We start from the raw sequence: 11,816 nt of genomic DNA on the forward strand, positions 1-11,816 counted from the left end.
ATATGAAGCATAGCATGATAGAAAGCCTTCTATTGAGCACATGCGTGTTTTTGGCTGTTTGGCATATGCTTTGGTGCCACAAGTGCAGTGCAGAAAATTGGATGATAAGGTTGTCAAATGCATTTTTGTTGGTTATAGTGATGAAAGCAAAGGTTACATGTTGTATCATCCGCAAACAAAACGTATTCTGGTTTCACGGGATATAGTGTTTGTGGAAGATTCTGTTCAGCCCTTGCTGTCATGTACTAGAGACAGTAATGTAAGCTCACAGGACATTTATGACACTTTGTTGCCTCTTTTCAGTGGTGGAAATACGAATGTAAGTTCCAATGAGGCAAATGTACAGCCTATGGGGGTTTATGAAAATGTTACAGATCAACCTATCACTGATGCAGATGTACATGATGTACTTGATGAGGAAAGGGCTGAAAATGAGCAAGCTAGAGGTATGCCAAAATGGCTGGTGCACACTTTGCGTGATAGTAAATTGGATGCCCCTTTGTCTAGTCGTACTCGTTCAGGCTCTCGCCATGAAGCTTATGCATCAGATTGTTATGCTTTGGCTGTGTCTAGCTTACATGATGTTGAGGAGCCTCTGTCTTTTGATGAAGCACAGAATTCAGAAATTGGATGGCTGCCATGCAATCAGAATATGATGCACTTATAGAAAATGACACATGGACTTGATGTGATTTGCCTCCTGGCAAAAAAGTCCATTGGTACGAAGTGGGTTTAAAAGTTGAAACGCAAGTCGGATGGTGAGATCGATCGCCATAAGGCTCGACTTGTTGCAAAGGGTTATGCACAGCAAAAAGGCATTGATTATGAAGAGACTTTTTCTCCCACTTGTCGTATGACTACTGTGCGTTTTCTATGTGCATTGGCAGCTCATTTTCATTGGGATGTACATCAATCAAACATTGTTACTGCTTTCTTGAATGGTGACATATTTGAGGAAGTTTATGTAACGTAGCCTCGCGATTTTGTCATAAAAGGATAAGAGGACAAAGTGTGCAAATGTAACAAGGCTTTGTATGGGTTGAAGCAATCTCCTCATGCTTGGTATGAGAAAGCTGACACTCATTTGGTCAAACAAGGTTTTCGTAACAGTCCAACAGAAAGCACATTGTATGTAAAGCGTGAGGGTGATGTACTTCTCATTGTGGTTCTTTATGTTGATGATTTGTTGATCACTGGACCAAATGAGAGACATATTGCTGAATTTAAGGCTGATTTGAATGCTACTTTCAAGATGAAAGATTTGGGGTTGTTGCATCATTACTTGGGTATACAGTTTAAGCAGTGTGATGGTGGTATTGCCTTGTGTCAGAAAAGTTACATAGAGACATTGCTATGTAAGTTTGGACTTGAGGATTGCAAACCTATTGCCACTCCCATGGAAACAGGTTTGAAGTTGAGTCTACATGATGCTGGCGATCCTGCTGATGTCACTCTTTACCAAACTGCTATTGGCTACCTCATTTATGTATGCAACACGAGGCCAGATATTCAGTTTGCAGTCTCACAGGTCAGCAGATTCATGCATAGCCCACGGTGTAAGCATTGGCAGGCTGTCAAGAGGATTTTCGGCTACCTTAGTGACACTTTACACCTTGGCTTGTTTTATCCCAAGGGGGGATCATTGCCGCCAGACTTACATGCTTTTTCGAACTCAGATTGGGCTGGTTGTTTTGACACGCGAGTGTCCACAAGTAGTTTTTGTTTCATGCTTGCCAATTCATGTATATCATGGTTGAGCAAGAAGCAACCTACTATGGCCACTTCGAGTTGTGAGACTGAGTACAGGGCAGTCTTCACAGCTACGGTGGAGTGTGTATGGCTCAGACGCCTTATGGCTGATTTGGGTGTTGGACAGAACACTGCCAACACTATCTACACTAACAGTCAGAGCGCATTGGCAGTTGCGAGGAACCTAGTTTTTCATTCTCGCACAAAGCACATTGAGGTGCATTACCACTACGTCAGGGAGAGGCTCTTAGCAGGAGAGATCAGCTTGGCTTATGTGCCAATACATGACAACCTTGCAGATCTTTTCACAAAGGCATTGTCTCTTGAGAAGCTTGAAGCTTTCCGCAAAGCTTTTGGCTTACTCCCTTTTGTGAAATGATCATGTCCTTAGGGCATGGAACTTCCCTTTACTCATGTGCCAGCTCTCGTTCACCGCATCACTCCAGGGGGGATTTGTTACCATATACATGTGGTAGTGATGTGTGTGACCACACTAGGACCGCCGGGGTATTTTTCCCCTCTTTAGGAGGTTTTTCCCCCCGTGCATTGTATATACGCCCATCACTGTAGGGCTATCTATCTTTCCATTACACACTAAGTAACACACTCTCTATTGTGGGCCTTGGGCTTCCTTTGTCTTCTCCAAGCTATGTGCGTTTCTCTGCAACCCTAATTCCAACAGAATCTCTTCTAAAAAGAATTAACTCTTTTTGTGATTATTGAACAACTTATTCTCTTGCAATGCTTGAAACACTACTTTGGGACTTAGAGCTAGAACATCATCAAAGAACACCCCGTCTAAGCCGTTTGTACACAAAAGATTTTCGATCATTCGATTGAATGTAGCTAAAGCATTTGTTATCTCAAAAAGCATGACAAGATATTTGTACAAGCCAAAGATTGTCTTGTGGATATCTTTTGATACAATTTGCATTTTGATAATAGTAACTATTAAGGTCTGTTCTACTAAAGTAGGTAGAGCATTGCAACTTATAAAAAATTCTCAATCCTGATTATTGGAAATATGTTCTTTATTGTGAACTTGTTTACTGCACGATATTCTATACACATTATTGGGGTAAAGGTGCTATGTCTTTTGCCCGGGGCCTGATGTCCAGTGTTCGGCCTTCCACCGACATGTATACATACCTTATTCTTCATATACCTGAGAATAAGGAGCACCTCACTCTCACTTCCCAGAGGTTGCTCCACCCACACGATCTCGTGGTCATCCCCTTCCCCGCATGCACCACACCGCGCACGCACGCATGCACGCATCCGCGCACACGTGCACTCACAAGTGTTATCAAAGCTACGATTCGAAGGTGGTGGTGATCTCTCGGCATCGATGGAGCTCGAATGGAGCTCGGTGCTTCACGGCACCATATCTGGTTAATTCGGGGAAAGCCCGGCACGGATTGGAGGAGATCGGGCAAGGTCGGTGACATCCCGGCTTCTCCGTGTGCGCAGTCCCTCTCGGACGTGTAAGAGATCTTGGAGATTCTTGAAGAATCAAGAAAGAAACAGGGCTTCAACAGGAAACTTAGATCTGCAGGTTGGAGAGAAAATCAAGTGAGAAGAGCTTTGGGAAGATCACCAAGGTAAGCAGAGACTCGCGGAGCAGGTTCTCGGCAAGGAGCATCGAGGTGCTTGCAAGGGAGAAATAGAATCTTGGAAGCAGTAGGAAATCTGCAGAGCTGAAGCTTGAAGCTAAGCACTTGGAGCAGCAGATCTCGAGTGAGCATTGCATCAAATTGAGCAGGAGGAGAATTTTGAGCAGCAGCAGTGTCGAGAAGCTTGGGAGCGAGCTCGTAAGCAGTAAATCAAAGGGAATTGAGAAATAGCTGCAGCCAGGTCGGGCATCTCAGCATACGGGCAGCGCCATTCAAAGGCGGGGCACGAGCCGAGCAGGTCGAGGAGGTCACGGAGTGAGCAGAATCGAGAGCAGGCGACCATAGAAAGGAAAAACCATCGAAGGCTTGCAAGGGAAAGCCACTTGTAGCAAAGCATTTGACGAGCGATAGCGCTGGCAGCATAGAATCGAACGTGGCAGAGCCGGTAGAGCTCAAAGCAACAAGGCCAGAATTGAGAAGGTGTTGTGCATGTGTGTCACACACACTCCCCCTTCCCCAGCTTGTCAGACTGTCATCTCGACATCTCGACAGTTCGACAGTGGTTGAACTCATCAGTATGTGCCAACGATTTAAAAAAAATCGTTGAAATCTGGAATCAAAACAGATCCCAAGCAGCGCAGCAAAACGAACGATAGCGCATCAAAACAAACTCATTGCAGGGAAGGGCGCAGCAAAACGAACTGGCAGTCGAGGCCAGGTAGCACCGCAGAGCTCGATGACGACAATGATGCAGGACGGGTCTCGCGCAGAGCTACAGTGACGCAGGTCGACGGAGCAAGGACAGCATGTGGTCTTGCACACTTTTAAATGGAAAAAATGATGAATGGCATGGGCATGGAACAAGCAGTCGCCTGAGTGCTCTAGCGCAGCAGGTGGCAGGGTGGAACTTTTGGCTGACCCAGTTCGAATTCTAAAACGTCATTCAATTTTGAGCTTTGACTTGCAAGCGGAATCGCAAGGGAAGCGTTGCCTCAGTGGAATCTACGATGATTCTGGGCAATATAATCATCAGAGAGTGGATTTTTTAAATAAAAAAAAACTCTTGACTCACACACCATTGTGTGCGCAAGGACTCGCTCCCACAAAAGCCCTTGACACCCTGACTGCCCCAACTATCGCCCGCCCACACGACTACCGCCCCTCTCTCACACACCGACTCACACACCCTCGAGCTTTGGCGAGAAAGAGTGAGTGAGAAAGCTTGAGAAACAAAGTGAAGGCAAGCGAGCAAGAGATAGAGACGTGAGAAATCTTGAGAAACAATGCAAAGCGCGAGTAGGCGAGAGAGTGTGTGCTCTTGGGTACATAGTTTGGCTCAGCTTCCAAGCTTTGGTGAATAAGCCCGAGCATCACCTAGCATCGGCCGAGTTTTGGCATTCTCCTCGGCATCGGAGACTCCCGCCCGACTGCGGGAGGCGACATCAACATCGGTTTCAACATTGATTTTGACGATTTTCTCGGGATTTCTCCTCTACGGTTTCGAGCATTGACAGCTTGGCTTTAGCAACACACTCTATGACTTGACATCGATAGCTCAACCTCAGCTCTTGACATTAGCTCCGTGCATCAATTTCGACACTAATCAGGTAGCTATTGGACTAGCAAGCTTCTACATGACGGCGGAGGCTGCTATCGAGCGTTTTCCTCGACTTCGAGCACAGGCAGCCATAGAATTGGCACTTTTGTCCGACGGTGGAAGACGGCACTGATGGCCATCCTCGGCTTTTTGACTTTGACGCTTTCCAATTTTTTGGCCTCAATGGCACATACCAACACATATGGCTTTGACGGCCCATTCCAAAGTGGGTTTTTCCTTGAGCGCACATAGCTCTTGGTAATTTTTTTCGATCGATGTGTTACCGACCCATGAGATAGTAGTTGCAAGTTTTTCCCATCAGTTTTGCTCACAGGTTGCAATGCAGCTTGTGTGGGACTCTAGAGAGAAGTTTTGGCACAATTTGGTGTAGTTTCATGCTATGTATCCATTATGTGGATACAGTTGGAGCTAGCTATATCTTGCAGGTAGCTGATTTACATATTTGTAGCGTTTTTTGGACAAGTACACATCCATACAACCACTCGATCTGGAGTGAGCATGTAGACCATTTGTGGATCTGTTATTACTGAGACACTGAGTGTCTCTTCTTTATGCGATTTGGTGAGACTTCTCTTTTTGAGTTTTATCTCAGTTTCCAAGGAAAACCTTGTCGAATTTTTTCCACAATTTCTCGCCATGGTTTATACGTATCCACAATTTTCTCTATGATGGTTTAGTGGTCAAGCTAGACTCCCACTTTGACAGTGATCGAGTGTTTACTCTCACTTGGACAGGTCTTGTTAGTTTGGACACGTTTTGGTGTTCTTGTACCCACTCTCATAGGAGTGAGGATTAGCGTATGCTTGTGTGGCTACACTCAAGCAGTCACAGGTTCCAGCAGATTTTTGCAGACAATTTCTCTCGTGGGATGCGTGATTAGAGTATACTTGTGTAACTACAATCATGTAGTCACAGGATTTTGCTAATTTTTGCAGACCATTTCTCTTGTGGGACGCGTTTTGAGCTAGTTTGCTCTCTACTTGCATATATGGTTATGCGCTTTATGCTCAATTGAGCAGTTTGTCCTTGTTTATGCTTGCAAAATTTATAGATTGTGGAGTTGGTTTATGCATATATGAGCGTCAGTTTTGATGCATTTGATCATGCTTTTCATGATTGTGTAGTGGTCGAGTTACCTTCCACTTTGTTGTCAGTTTTTGGCATGGTTTATGGTTGAGATTGTACTTGAGGTTTTACTCAGTTTACAAGGAAAACTCTGTCATATTTTCCTAGATTTTTTGCTATACTTTGGTTCTTAGTCATTCACTTATGGTTGCTTGCCAGCAATCAACATGTCATCCACATACAAAATAAGGATCAACCAACTACCATCCTTAGCCTTCTTTGTATATAGACAATGATCGAACTCACTACGTTTGTAGCCTTGAGAAAGCATAAACTTGTGGAATTTATGGTACCATGCCCTCGGTGATTGTTTTAAGCCATAAAGACTCTTTAACAACTGGCATACCCAATCTTCCTTGCCTTTCTCAACAAACCCTTCTGGTTGCTGCATGTAAATTTCCACATCTAAATCACCATGCAAGAACGCTGTCTTGACATCCATTTGGTGCAACACCAAATCTAATATGGCAACCAATGCAAGAAAGCATCTCAATGTAGTCATTTTGACCACCGGAGAGAAGACTTCATCAAAGTCAATGCCTTGTTCTTGCTTAAAGCCCTTGGCAACAAGCCTTGCTTTGTACTTTGGCTGACTATCATGAGCGGTGATCTTATACCTGTAAACCCATTTACAGGGTAGAGCCTTTTTGCCCCGTGGTAATTTAACTATCTTCCATGTCTGGTTTTTATGCAGAGCTGTCATCTCTGACTGCATGTCCAATTGCCAATTCCCGGAGTCCTTCATTTGCACTGCTTCCTTGTAACATGAAGGCTCATTGCAATCAGTCAACATGACATAGTTCATAGATGGAACAAACCTATCAGGAGGTCGCGTGACACGTCCAGATCTATGCACAATAGGTGGCTCAGGCTCAGCCACAACCTATGGTTCCAATCTATCCTGTCCTTGCTCCTCTTGAGCCCTGACATTTTGTCTTGCACGTGCAGGTCCATCTTCTTGGAAGACAACTCTTCTAATCTCCTCAACTTTCTCTGGTTTAGAATGATATTTGGCTTTATTAAAGTGAACATCATTGCTGCGGATAACCTTTCTGGATTCGGGATCCCAAAGTCTGTACCCCATCTCACCAGAATTACCATAGCCTAGAAAGATGCACTTTCTACTCTTTGGCTCAAGTTTGTTCCTAAATTCCTTTGCAACGTGAGTATATGCCTCACAGCCAAAGACTCTGAGATGCTTGTATGAGGGCACCTTGCCTGGCCATACCATCTCTGGCACTGAATCCTTCTGCAAAACCTTGCTAGGAGATCTATTTACAAGATGAAAAGCTGTTGATATAGCTTCAGCCCAAAACCCATTTGGCAGCTGTGCATTAGACAACATACTTCTGACCTTCTCTTGTATGGTCCTATTCATCCTCTCAGCAACACCATTTTGAGGAGGATTGTAAGGAGCAGTAAGTTCACGTTTTATACCTTTTGACTCACAAAAGTCCTGAAAGGCCTTTGAAACATACTCTCCACCATTGTCAGTGCGTAAGCATTTAAGCTTCTTGCCACTCTGATTCTCCACAAGTGTCACAAACGTTTTGAAAACACTAAACGCTTCATCCTTGTGCTTGAGAAAGTAAACCCATACTTTCCTCGAGTAATCATCTATAAATGTCATAAAGTAAGAAGCTCCCCCTAGAGATAGGTTAGGCATAGGTCCACACAAATCACTATGAACAAGTGCCAACTGTGTATCTCTTCTACTGCTTCTATGCTTATGTGGATGCCATGTTTGCTTACCATACAGACAATGTTCACAGAATTCAAAATCATTAAATGAAAATCCAAGCAAATAACCAGAACGAGACAAGATTTCCATTCCCTTCTTGGACATATGTCCTAACCGGCTATGCCACAAAGAAACGTTCGGTTGCTCGGTTACATTGATTACATTTTTAGAGACATTTGATACATAAATCATGTAAAGTCCTCCAGACTTTAATCCATGTGCTACTGCCATAAAACCCTTGGATATCTTCCACATGTTCTGTCCAAAAGTGGTGACGTAGCCAGCATCATCAAGTAAACATGTGATGATCAAGCTCTTTGTAATTGAGGGAACATGTCTCACATTCTTCAGCGTGAAAGAAGAGCCATTCTGAAACTTCAATTGAACATCTCCAACACCTAAGATCTCACATGTCTGCCCATTGCCTAGCCGAACATGATCTTTAGTGGTCACATAAGAGGTAAACCACTCCTTGTTTGGAGACACATGAAGTGATGCCCCTGAGTCTATAATCCAGTCACTCAGTGCATTTCCATCAGATGTTGTAAGAAGAGCTGAGTCCATTGTATTCTTCAAGAAGTAGATGTCTCCTGACACTAGATTGTCATCCTCTGCAACAGTGTTTGTCACATTTATTTCTTGAATCTTCACTGAGGACTCGTTCTTCTCACCATGGTCTTCAGCTTTCTCTTTGCCTTTTTCTGCTTTCCATTCTCTGCAGTCTCTTTTCATGTCACCCTTCTTGCCACAATGGTAGCATTCTATGTCACTCTTGCCTTTAGCATTGCGGGACTTGCTACGAGACTGATTCCTCTTTCCACCTTTGTACTTTTCTTTGGTCCTTCCCCTGACAACTAAGGCTGTTCCTTTGCCTTTGTCCATTGTCTTTCTATTGGTTTCTTCAGTAAGCAGACTTCCTTCTACACCTCCTATGCTCAAACCATATGGAGGTGCAGAATTACTCAAAGCTGTGCGAAAAGTATCCCAACTTTCTGGCATTGTGATCAACAGGAACATAGCTCTAACAGTGATGGGGGCTTTTCACAAGCCAAGCTCCCATACCCCTCTTCTCTCGTCCCCACCCCATGAAAACCCCCTCTTAGGGAGGAAGTGATAAAAGGCATTGGAAAAAGTAAGAAAAAAATAAAGTATGATTATGTAAATATATAAGAAAGGTAAAATAGGCCACCTCATGCCTGCGGGGTAGCCCATCCCCACCTTGCCTCCTTTTTCTTCACTGTTGCCCCGCCGTGTGTCCCTTTTCCTCTCCTCCACTCAAAAGGTCAACCCCCTCTCTCTTCCCCTTGTCCTTTCTCCTTTCTCTCTCCCCTCAAGCTACCCCACCTCTCACCAATAATGCACCCTAACTCACATGCAACTTACCCTATCTTCCAACATAGTATACCCCACCCCCTCTTTCTCTCTCCTATCATATCCCATGACCCAAATACCCCCCTCTCTCTCTAAAGGGCTCCATATCTCTTGTCTTGTAGCTAAATAACCTTCCCCACACTCACACACACTCAGTTTCACTGAAAAAGGTTCCCACAGACCCATCCCCACCCAGTGGTTACCTGATTTTTCTTGTGTTCACACACATCTGCACACAGATTCACCTCTGAACACACTCCCCTCTCTCCCCTCTTGTAATTAATTTATTCTCCATGTCACCTCTCACTTTTTTTCATCAACCCATCTCTCTCTCTTAGTCTCTCTCTCATGAGACTGCTGTTCTGGCACATATACACACAGCCAGACAAGTGGGGCCCACAGTCACATGGCCTATGTAGATAATGATTTCTTCATTTCTAAATTCTATAATTTCTCCCCCCTCCTCCCCTATATAAAGAGGGGTCACCATCACACAACATCACCAAACAGTACACTATGCACTGTGTGTGCCTAGTGCACACACACACACCCACACCATCACCATCACCGCAATCACCATGCTCGTCTTGAGCATGACCTCTACACCCTTGGGCTATGGAAGATGAAGGGCAACAAAATGAAGGGATGATAGCCATAACCCTCGTGCGAGTCTTCGCCATCAACCCCCACCTATCCGCCATGTTGTCTACCACTCTCTCCCTTCTCATTCCCCTACCCTATGCTCCCCATTTCATCGTCTTATTCTCTAAATAAAGCTTGAGGTTTTGTGAGTATGTTTTCTTGCAATGTTTTGCCCATGTGAGGTGTGCGGAATCTCCACCTAGTCTTGTGTTTGGAGTGAGCTTGTGTATGTGTGAAGGGTTTGCCTAAGTACTAAGCGGCTATACCCCCTCCCTCACTCTCCCTCACTCTCTCTCTCTCTCTCTCTCTCTCTCTCACTTGATCTCATTCCCTTTCCTCTTCATCATTACTCCCAAGCATCCATCTCTCTTGGATGAAAACTTTGTTATGGTGGTGTGTTGTTTGCGTCGTAGCCGTTGAAGCTAGGTGGTGCCCCTGTTTGCTTTACCATGACAGGCTCGAGGTGCTCCATTCGGTCCCTGGTGTTTTAGAGGCCGTCGGGGTTCGGGGTTCGCTTTGCTCCCGTCATTTGGTGCCCCCACTGAGGATCTTTTCATGAAACCCTTCAATTTACAAGACTGAAACCCCTAAACTATTGTGAATGGATGAATGGATAGCAGGATTTGCTAACTGGACGACAGAAGAGGAAGAGCTCCAAGCACAACTAGACGAACTCCACATCTCCATCGAAGCTCGAGTGCCAGGCGTAACAGTAATCGATTTGCAATGGGAGAGTCAACCAGCACGCCAAACCCAGTGGATATACATAGGCCAAGTGCCAAGAAGAAGAAGGAGAAGGTCGAAACCATGTCCGCAACCTACAACCAACCCACAACAACAAAATGGAAGGAGCTCTACACAATAGAGAATCAACACTATTCTACTTTGAGAATCGGGTAACTCAAGTCACCGAGGTAATTATCACAGTCAGTTTTCAAGTCGCACCTGATGCTGCAGCACAGATAACGGAATCATTGGCTCACACTCTCACTAGAGAAACTAGGGATCTACTGAGTTTGTTTCACGAAAGAACACCACCCTCTCCCACAAGCTTGGACAGTTACTAAGCACCTCTAAGTTTCACATGAATCAGTACAACCTACCTCAAGACAGATCACACATACCAACACGTGTACGATCAATCAAGGTAATACTGGAATCGAAGGCTCACTACCAGCATGTCATTGACACCATGCTGGGTGGGGAGCGGTTTTTTGAGGTTCTGGCATCAGATCAGCCATTTGTCTTACCTTTGGTACAAGGCAATGTACCATTTGAAGTTTTAATCTATGTCCTAGTATAAGAGGGTATACACGCCTCCTTGTAAAGAAGAAAAAACTTTTTCAAGTTAAGCAGTGTGTCTTTCTAGCTCTCTCTCAGTAATCATGGCAAGTGTAGCATTTTCAACATTTAAAGGAAAGAAGGGAAGGATTTGGTAACAGACTTCCTAGATGACTTTGAAGTAGCATGTGTAGTGAGCAACAAAGATACGGATGAATCCCGGGTCCAAATTTGTGGATTTGTGGGAACGGTGGGTTGAGTCACTGGCAAGGGGGGAAGCTGCACCCGATTTCCTAAAAAAAGATCGGTTCACGCATGGCTTATGGCCGCTTCTCAAGGAGAAGGTGAAAGGTAGATTCCCGGCTACGTACGAGTTAGCCGTTGAGATTGCTCGCCTTAAGGACAAGAAGCTACGAATGAAAGCCAAAGAAACCGAGTCAACAGAAGCAGGAACATCGCATCGACCAGCAACTACGACAACCACCATACCACCACCACCGGCTCTTGGGGTAAGAGATGACCAACAAGATATGTTGGCCCATATTACTAACCAACTGCAGAATTTGTCTGTCCACTTAATACAGCAAGGGAGGAGTCAAGAAAGAGATCAAGACCTTGGAAGAGCACGATGACAAAACAGGGAGTATCATTGCTACAACTACGGAGAAGACGGTCA

The sequence above is a fragment of the Adiantum capillus-veneris genome, chromosome 5, assembly GCF_014529385.1.
Source record: "Adiantum capillus-veneris isolate H3 chromosome 5, ASM1452938v2, whole genome shotgun sequence".
Classification (NCBI taxonomy): domain Eukaryota; kingdom Viridiplantae; phylum Streptophyta; class Polypodiopsida; order Polypodiales; family Pteridaceae; genus Adiantum; species Adiantum capillus-veneris.